The 10,404-nt window shown below is 45.8% G+C and overlaps 1 non-coding gene across 1 annotated transcript; it reads left to right on the plus strand.

Annotated features, from left to right (window-relative positions):
• The first annotated feature begins 4,024 nt into the window (after nt 1–4,024).
• LOC111723328 lies at nt 4,025–4,125 on the plus strand. The gene has a single exon (XR_002771896.1). It is a non-coding gene; the product is annotated as a small nucleolar RNA U13 (small nucleolar RNA).
• The last annotated feature ends 6,279 nt before the right edge of the window (nt 4,126–10,404 follow it).

Genomic DNA, 10,404 nt, shown 5'->3' on the forward strand with positions numbered 1-10,404 from the left:
TAGAACCCAGCCCAGGCCTGCCAAACAATAACAACTACAACCAAAAAATAGCCAGGTGTTGTGGCTGGCACCTGTAGTCCCAGCTACTTGGGAGACTAAGGCAAGAGAATTGCTTAAGCCCAAGAGTTGGAGGTTACTGTGAGCTGTGACACCACAACACTTTACCCAGGGGGACAAAGGGAGACTCCATCTCAAAAAAAAAAAAAAAGACCGTCCATGTCTTTCTTGAGGTCAGCCTTAAAAGGAGGTTCGGGGACACCCTGGGCTGAAGTAATGGTTTTGAGACCCCTGAAATCATGCTGTCTGTGGATGTCCACCCTTCCAATCTGCCCTCCCTACACACACGCATGTGCACACATAAGCCTTGCCCCCAGATCTGAGTAATCTTTGATCCCATGTGTTCTGCCTGTAAACTGGGACTATGGTGGTCCAGAAGAGCCCACCAAATCCTGAGGGTGGTAGAGCAGCACCCCATTTGGGCGCCGTGGTAGGGGGAGCTGTCTGGCTGCGCTTATGAGAGTTCCAGACTTGTATCCCAACAGCTGCTGAGGCTCCTGACGTTCTCCACCACCTGTCCCTCCCTGACTCACAGCCGGCCTGCCTGCCCAAGGCCTCTGAAGAAGTCTCCAAACATCCTACTCCTGGTCACCCCTCTACTTAATTTCAGATACCCAAATAAGGAGTTTTAAACTGTGTCTGTGAGAAGCCAGATGAGGTGTAAAACATCCGGCCTTGGAAGCTTTGTAGCTTTGAGGCAGCTCGATACAGGGGGAAAGGGAGAGAAGCCCAAGTCCAGGCAGGGTCAGGTGAGGCACCGGGACTGGGCTCCTGCGTCCTGGGGACAGGATGTGTACCTCTTCCTGGTGGGGTCAAACCGGGCTGGGGCATCTGACCTCTACAACGTACATTCTGGGTAACCATGGCCAGCTACTTACCCTCTCTGGGCTGAAGCAACTAATTCTCACCTTGCAGGTCTGTGGACTGAATAGCATCAGGGTACAAAGAAGTTGACCCAGGCCTAGGGCCAGATTCTGTGGTCAGTAGCTAGAACAGCACACATAATATAAGTAATGGCAACTCCATCCTGTCAGCAGCTCAGGCCAAAAGCCATGGAGTTGTCCTTGATTCTTCTTTCCCTAACATGCCTCACCAGACCTATTAAATCCTGTCATCTCACCCTATGTCCAGCCTTCTACCCCTTCTATTGCCCCACCCCGGTCCAAGCCACCATCATTCCTCAGCTGGGTCATTGCTGCAGTTTCCCAGATTGTCTCCCAACGGCCCCTCAGTCTTTCCTCAGCACAGCAGTCAGAGGGATCAAACCCTCCATGGCTCCCTATTTCATTCACCCAAGTCTGTACAATAACCGGGAAGGCTGCTGGTGATCTCCCCCTACCCTCATCTCTCTGACCTCCGCTCCCACATTCTCCCCCCAGCCCTCTGTCCTGGCCTCACTGACCTCCTGCTCAGCACACAGCACACCTCCCTGACACCCACGACTCAGTCTCCTCTTCCCCCAGAGGCCTGCCTTGACTGCTGCAGTTAATACCACTCCCTGACCCCACCCTAGATCCCCTTGCCTCCTACCTCACCCTACCAGTCCTTCCCCCACAGTACTTAGCACCCTCTAGCATCCCCAGTAACTCACTGATTTCATCTCTGTTTTGTTCCCTGATGTATCCTAGGCACGTAGAACTCAAAAAATATTTGTTGTGTGTGAATAACAGACTCTCACGGCAACCCTATGAGGTAGTTAAGGCAACATACTTTTTTGTTAATGACAGGTTTTCCCCAGTTCATCTCTGATTCTCTCCAAGCATCTGGGGTCAGGGTCATATGGCAAGTGAAGGAACTGGCTCCCCAGTCGACTTGACCCCTCCCCTTTATGATCCTACACGGGGTAGGGGGGGCGGTGGTGGTGCTGACCCCCTTAAACACTCAGGCACGTGCACAGATGCAAACCCATTCCTTTGGCTCCCCTCTGCGCAGCTGAGGCCAACAGGAGCTGAGTTTTTACTACTTCCTACTAAGTGAGAAAATTAGGGAAATTAACACAGAGAACACAAGAATCATAAAAACTGTCTGGCTTATGAAGTGCGGGTTTCCGACTCAGTGCTCACAGTGAGCAGGCTCTGTCTTGTTTCCAGTATCTTCTTAGGTGGCAGTATTCTTGCCTCAGGGCCTGGCGCCACTCTCTGGGTGCCTGGCTTGTGTCCCCTCCTGTCTGGGTCCCACCTGCTATCTGTCTTCCACCTTCTCCCTCCTGTCCCTAGAGCTAGAAACCCTACCCTGCTGTTTCCTAGTCTTGATCTAGAGAAGGGCACTTCTCTGGGGCAGATTCCTCTTCGGTAAAATGAGAAAGATAATAATGCCTTGGCTCAGAAGTATTGGTGGGAGGTACGGATGAAATAATGAGTGTAATGGGCTCTGGGAACTTTCAAACCTTACCCAAACCTAAGGAAAATGGGAAGTATGCAGGTGAGGGCAGGACCTGCCCCAGAGCAGGGAATCTGATGCAGCAGTATCAGGACCCCTTTGTCTGGGGTCTTGCATCTGATCACAGACAAAGGAGCTTTGCTTTGAGTTACAGTGACCCTTTGTTTTCCCACCTACCTGGTTATAGATGAGGCAGAAACTGAGGGAGCCGGAACACAGAGGGAAACTAAGGCCCAAAGTGGGGCCACGCTTGGAGGTACCACCACGTCTGGTACAAGATCCTGCAGGAACTGCCAGGTGCACTGGTACACACCTCTAGTCCTAGATACCTGGGAAGCTGACAGAAGGATCATGTGAGCCCAGGAGATACAGCAGAAAACAAGTTGGACAGGGCTCCTGCCCTCGTGGGGCACAGTGCCTGTGGGCAAGGCAGATATTAAGCAAGTACGCTTACATAATTATTATCAACCACACAGTAAGGACTTGGAAGGTGAAGCATGGAGTGCCATGACAGTGTGCCACGGGGGCCTTGACTTTGTGGAGGGGGTGCCAAGATGGCTTCCCTGGGGAGGAATTGTTTGAGCGAGAACTAGTGGCAAGATACTGTTAGATTATTTCTACCAAGTCAAAATGGGGCTCCCCACAAGACCCCCCGCCCCCAGGAAGCTGGACAGAATGTGGCCTCTAGGGTAGGAGATAAGATCCAGCAGGGATGGGGCAGGGCGGCCGTGAGGGGTGCAGCCTGGGCTCCTGCTCAGGCACAGGGAGGGCTTCACTCTAGTCCTTCTGACCCTGCCCATCCCCCAGCACACCCAAAAGTTCCTGGCTGCTCAGCCACCCATGGACGCAGAGGGGCAGGGCCCCATGACCTCATTGTAATAGCCTCCTACAGCCTTGCCAGCAGGAGGAGAAAACAAATACTGAAAAGTCACCCCCACCCCACCCCCACACGTCCTCCCTGGTGCCTGCTCAGGAAAACTCAGGGTGCTGCTGCAGGCTCCAGGCTCAGGCTGCAGGCAGCTGCCCTACTCAGGAGGCCTGAATGGAATTCAAAAGTACTTACTTTTCACTGAAAAATTCCAGAGATTGCTCAACATTCCTTTAACCCCAGGAGCTGGGGTTTGGCAGAAGATTCTGACAGCCGGCAGGAATGAGAGCCTGTGGACCTGCCCCATGGCTCTGGACTGTCAAGGCATAGCCCCTCTCTCCTGCTCCTTGGGGGCAGAGGGAGGGAGGCAGGGGGCTTTCCTAGGGGCACTGATAGGGGAGGGGATTCTGGTGGAGCAAGAAGGAGTTTGCACAATGCTCAGGCTTCTGTAGAGAAGAAATGATGCTCCTGCCCCAGTGAGAGCTGCCGTGTTCCCAAGAGGCTGGGGCTCCAGATTCTTGGGCTCTGGTGTGAAGATTATTTTCCCAGTTCTCAGGAGCCATGGGAGCAGCTCGCGGAGATGACTTCCTGTGGCTATTAGGGAGATAAGCTCCCTCTTCCCAGCTCTCCGTGGGAGGAGCCTGGCTCAAATGCCCCCTCTTCCAGGCAGTCCTCTTCTGAGAAGTCCGCTTCCCGCCTGGATTGAAATCTATCTTTTGAATCCTTTTGTAGTTCATAAACATGATGATCAGGTTTTCATGCACCTGTGTGAGATGTGCCTCCCTCAGACTTGTCACAATTGGCACATTACCCATCTGATGTATAAAAAAAAAAAAGTCCATTTTTTCCTCCCTTCTGATAAGGCATTTATCACATTATGTCTCATATTGTGGTTGTTTCTAGAAATGTCTGCTCTCCCCTACTAAGAGGGAAAGGGAAGGCAGTCACCTTTTTGGTTCATGTCTGTATAATTCTTTAGGGTCTCCCTGGCACGGAGATGTGGATGCCAAGATGTTCACCACAGCATCACTTACAACAGGGGAAATGGCAAGCCGTCTAAATGTTTAAGAATAGGGGTTTGATTAAAGACGTTAGAACGTACCAATGCGTCGGAATGCTCAGCAGCCATCAGCAATTACATTTACAAAAATATTTTAAAAATATGGGAGAATATTAAAATCAACAAACTTCCGTCACACGGGTGGAGCTTTTTAGTGTTTCTCCTACTTATTTTTACTATGTAGATATACAAACACAGTAAAATCCCACGAAAACATGATCTGCGTGGAGATAAAAATTAAATTGTGTTAAGTATGGGGTTGTATTGTTGTGAAAATAATGGAAAACAGCATTTGGAGCGGGGCTGGGGATCTAGACTGTCACAAAAAGCGTAATACGGACATGTTGAAAATCGTACCACACTCTGTAGACTGAACTGAAGAAAAACACAAATGGCCTTGAGGCTGTCACTCTGAACCTGACTGAACTGAAGAAAGTCCCAAATGGCTGTCACTTCCTAATCTTACCCACCTGATCCTCAGGAGTAGAGAACAGTGACTGATTGGTTTGAGAATAAAGGAAAATAGGTTTAATCATTTAAACCTATTGATTATATCTAATTTTGAATGATAATCAAATTTTACCCACATTTTTTAATGAAATGAGAATCATACTGTATCTATGTTTCATATCCTTTCTTATATTTAATGTGGTTTTTAAGCAACATTCTATTATATATTATTTTGGCTGGGCACAGTGGTTCATCCCTGTAATCCTAGAACTCTGGGAGGCCAAGGCAGGTAGATTGCTTGAGCTCAAGAGTTCAAGACCAACCTGAGCAAGAGCAAGACTCCATCTTTACTAAAAAAAGAAAAAAAAAATAGCCAGGCATGTGGTGCACACCTGTAGTCTCAGCTACTTGGGAGGCTGAGGCAAGAAGATCGCTTGAGCCTAAGAGTTTGAGGTTGCTGTGAACTGTGACAATACCATGATACTCCACACAGGGTGACAGAGTAAGACTCTGTCTCAGAAAAATAAAATAACTAATGTTATTTTAAAACACAGTATTGCAATGTCCTCATTTAAAAAAAAAACTTTGTTCTTATCTTTGACTTCCCCTCCTCCTTATTCATAGGGTACAATTGCTAGGCAAAAGATATAAATATCATTAAGAGTATTGAAATACATTTTCAAATTTCCCTCCAGGAAAGTTGTACCAATTTATATTCAACAGCCAGAGACAGCCTTGGCCCACAGCCCTGTCAATGGATGGGTTTACCATTGTTAAATGACGCTCATCCAGCAACACCCATAAGCCGAACAAATTGAAACTCACACGAGTGAATCAGAAAGGATGCTGTTGATTGTGTTTCCTGGACATGAAATAAGGGACCATAACACAGTCTGTCTCAAACCTTCCGTAGTGACCTACGGATAGTCTCAAAACTTTCGTAGTGACCTACAGATAAAGATAGGGACGCCGTTAGCTGAGAAAAGGAAAAGAGAAAGAGGATTGGGATCAGGAGAACAGAAATTTGGTTTAGGAATATTGCACATATAAAACAAACAAACAAAACCACAGAAGATCCTAAATAAGCAAAAAATATTTCCCCAAAGAAAACATGCAAAACATTAAAGAAGAACAAAATATTAATCTTACCAATCCATTAACTAAGATTCATCGGCTGAAAAATAATAGAATTTAAATTTTTACAAGTTTAGTTAAGGGAGGCAGGTTTAGGGGAACTTCACTAAAACCCAGAAGAACAGAGAGACAGCTAGGAACTTACACATCGACAAGAAAAAATCTGCTCTCTCTAGTCTTAAGGTCAAAACTCTCAGAGAAGAGCTCTGACTGACCCAACCTGGTCAATCAACTGATGCCTGGGAGTGAGCTCTATTGATTGGTGGTCACCTTAGGTCAAGTATCCTTCCTTGAGCTAATAAACAGTGTCTGGGACATGATTTGGGAGAGGATGGGCATACATATGAATCACGTGCTTACAGTTGGCACAGAACGCTGTTCAGAAGGGAGTGCTTTTCTGGACACACCACACAATGGAGATCACTGGATTCCCTGTGTGTCCATGTACTTTTTCCTCCATATAAATAATGCCCCTAATATCCTCGCTTATTGTAATGCAACCATCCCCATCTCAGTGGTATGCGATTCAAAATCTTTTCCAGCTACTTCATCTAGCTCCGAGTTCAGACTTTACTATATGGGAAATCTTTTTTTCCCCCTCTGATAGCTGTTAAGATTTTCTTGTTATTCTTGATGTTCTGCAGATTTAGAAAAGCATGTTTTTTTTTTTTTTTTAAAGACAGAGTCTTGCTCTGTTGCCTATGCTAGAGTACTATGGAGTCAGCCTAGCTCATAGCAATCTTACACTCTTGGGTTCAAGTGATTCTCCTGCCTCAGCTCCCCAGGTAGCTGGAATTTCAGGTGCCTGCCACAATGCCAAACTAATGTTCTCTATTTTTAGTAAAAATTGGGCCTCACTTTTGCTCAGGTTGGTCTCTTACTCCTAAATTCAAGTTATCCTCCCACCTCAGCCTCCCAGAGTGCTGGGATTACAGGCGTGAACCACTGCACCAGGCTTAGAAAACCAAGTATAGATGTGAATTGATTATGAATTCTGCTCAACGTTGAGTGGGCACTTTTTGTCTGAGGATTCTGGAGAGGTTTTTTGCTTTTTGAGATAGAGTCTCCTTCAGCCATCATGGCTAGAGTACTGAGGAGTCATAGCTCACAACAACCTCAAATTCCTGGGCTCAAGCAATCTTCCAGCCTCAACCTCCCAAGTAGCCGGGACTACATGAGCCTGCCACCATGCCTGGCTAATTTCTTCTATTTTTAGTAGGCTGGTCTCAAACTCCTGACCTCAAGTGAGCCTCCCTGCTTCCCAGAGTGCTAGGATTCCAGGTGTAAGTCACCACACCTGCCTGGCCTCTGAAGAATTCTTGACCATTATCTCTTCAGCCTTATTCACCATGTGCTCTAATCCTTTCCTTTTACCTTCCTCTTAGAACTTCTCAAAACTCTTCCCAGTTTCCATAATTGCCCTTTCAGAATTTTTTTTCTAAATCTCCCATGGATGCTCTGCATAAATTTCTCAGCTCCATCTTCCAAAGCACTAATTTTTTATTCAACTGTGTTTGGTCCAGAGCTTCCCCATATGTTTAAATACTGGATTTTTCATTTCTGGAGTTTCTAATTGTTCCTCTTTTATAACCCCTCACTCTTACTCACTTCTTCCCTTATCTTTTGAGGATTCTAAACATGCTTATTTTACAACCATTTTTATCTTTCTCTACTATTTTTTTTCCTCTGAAGGGAGTTCAACTCCTGCTGATTGCTTTTGTTGCAGTCTCTCTTCACATTAGTTTCTTACCCATGGAAATGCTTATCTTTTGAAATGTGGCAGCATCATTTTATTTCTCTCTTTTTCCTTGGAGGGGCAGCTCAGAGTGATGGTCAAGAGCTCCGATTCTGGAACCAGATTGCCAGTGCTCAAATCTTGGCTCCACAACTGAGCAACATAGCCTTGAGCAGGCTGCTTTGTCTCTCTGAGCCTTGTTTTCCTCATCTATAAACTGGGGGACAATACCCAATAGGGCTTTAGGGAGAGTTGAATAAGCTAATGTGTATACAGCACATAGACAATGCCTAGATCATAGTGAGTATTTAATAAATGTTAGACAGTATTTCTACCCATTAGAGAAAATGAGTGAGTTTGGTCTGTATGGAAATACTAATCAAAGCATTAACCTAGAGGGCCACTGGACAGTGAGTCCAAGACCAGGGTTCCTGTGTGTGTCCATTCTTTCTAGTCAAGTCATCCCATAATCTTGGCCTCATCGGTCATTTGATTACTGCTATCACCAACCACCTCCATCCAACATACAACTCAATGCACCATGCTGGTAGGAAACAGGGTAACCATTATGGATGCTACCATTTGAATGGGGTGAACACTAGTCCAATTTTTAAACCACAACCAGCTGGATGGGGATGGTGAGGTCAATGCTGTGGCTAGTAAATATCACTGCATCTTTGGCAAGGAGTGAGCTCTCTGGCTGGCCCGTCTCACTCCCAGGTTTTGCCTGTTGGGAACATTTCCTTCGCTAATGAGCATGGCAATAGAGAGGATTCTTCTACTTGGGGCCATAATGCCTAACAAATGACTTCCTGTTGGTCTAGGCACCAGAGGATTGTCTCAGGACAAAGTTTCCCAAACTTGTTGATCGATAGAAATCTCCTGGGGAATTTGGTGAAAATATAGATCTCCATCACAATTTAAATCCACTAAATCTCCAGGGGAGGTGCTTTGAAAACTGCATTTTTAACAATCCTCTCAAGTGATTGTTATCAGGAAAGTCTAGAAAATAACCACCTCTGTGGTCAGTGACCACACACCCCAGTTTGGTAGACTTTGGCTTTATTTATCACTTAAACCCTTAAAACTCTAATCAACTGACTGTGAGCTTCATTTCGTAGGTCTCTGTTGGCCAATAACCAACCCCAGAAATGCTGTAAGAATGAGGGCGGTACTGGACCTGGTGCAAGTGGCTCCAGCCTCTTAGCAGCAGCTCTGGAGACCCTGCCAATTCTCAAAGGCTGAGCAGGAAACAAGGGGGAGGGAAGCGGGGCCACTCTGTCATGCAGGGTTGTCCTGATGCCACTCAGACCTTTTCATTACACTGAGGGGGTAGGGAGAGGTTGATAATTCCTTGTTGGGCAAAGAGTGCACAGCACAGTGTGTGGCTGGTTACAATCCTCCCTGACTATCACCATTCCCATTTCCAGGACTCTATAACTCCTTAATCAATGCAAAATGTTTCATGTAGGAAGAGAATTGAGTATTTGCTTTTCAGCAAAGACCATGACTTGATTGTTTGGGACTGCTGGCTATTAACAGAAAGACCTTTCTTCAAGCCTTATTTGTGGGTCCACCAGCTCCTTGAATGTTTGCTTCTTTGGGGTCTTCTTTTTCTCTCTTACACATTCTATTATCCTGGTACTTTCATACCAAGTCTCCTAAAGTGTAAGTCTGAATAAGGCATGGTCTGAGTCCCACGAGACACTTGAAAATAGTCTAACCAATTGCCTTGATAACATAGAATAGGGAATGTAATTTCTCTAGCCTCAGTTCTGGGGATGCTCACTGTCTCCACCTCCCTCCTTAACCAGTCTTGATTCAGCCATTTGGAGCTCATCAATTTCCACATCCCAGTTTGAGTTCCCATTTCTGTATGAAGAATTTTTATCTTCTTCTTTTTTTTTTTTTTTTCTAAAAACGATGATCATCTTTAGGGTCCATATTAAGAATCTTTTAGCAGTAAGTGACAAAAACACAACTCAAACTCCTTTTGGCAAAAGACACATTTATTGGAAGAGCCAGCGCAGCTGACCCCAGTGACCCGGGGGACCAACCTCTGACCCTTGCTCTCCTCTGCACATCAGCCTCGTTTTCTCGCACAGGGTTGATGCAGATGGCAAAAACATGACTTTGGCAGCTGCTGTGACTCAACTCTCCCCTTGCACCAACAAAAGAAGCTGGGGCTTATTTTCTCTAATTCTAAAATTTTTAATTACAAAGAAAGACTCTGAGTGGCTTAGTTTGGCTCAGTTACCCAGCTCTGTTTTGGACCACATGTTTAGGAGGAGGTGAAGGAGCATTTCCCAGAAGAAGGGTGTTTTCTGGGTAGACAGAACAATAGATACACTCTGCCCTAAAGTCAAAGAAATACAAATTAAAATGACAATTAAATACCACCGAAACAAAATGGAATGAAATAAAAATATCCAGTGCTGGTGTATTTTTTTTTTCAATTGCTGTGGTAACAAATTACCACAAGTTTGGTGTCTTAAAACAACACAAATTTATTCTCTTACAGTTGTATAGTCAGAAGTCTGATAGGTCTCCCTGGGCTAAGATCAAGTGTTGGCAAAGCTGAGCTCCCTTCTGGGGGCTTTTGAGGAGAACGGATTTCCTTGTGTTTTCTAGCTTCTCGAAGTCTTCCTCCGTTCGACAGCGTTCATAGTGCTGTCTCTCTGATTCTCCTTGGGCTCCCTCTTGCACTTTTTTTTTTTTTTT

This window comes from Otolemur garnettii, unplaced genomic scaffold (assembly GCF_000181295.1).
Source record: "Otolemur garnettii isolate 467f Iridium unplaced genomic scaffold, OtoGar3 scaffold00010, whole genome shotgun sequence".
Lineage (NCBI taxonomy): Eukaryota > Metazoa > Chordata > Mammalia > Primates > Galagidae > Otolemur > Otolemur garnettii.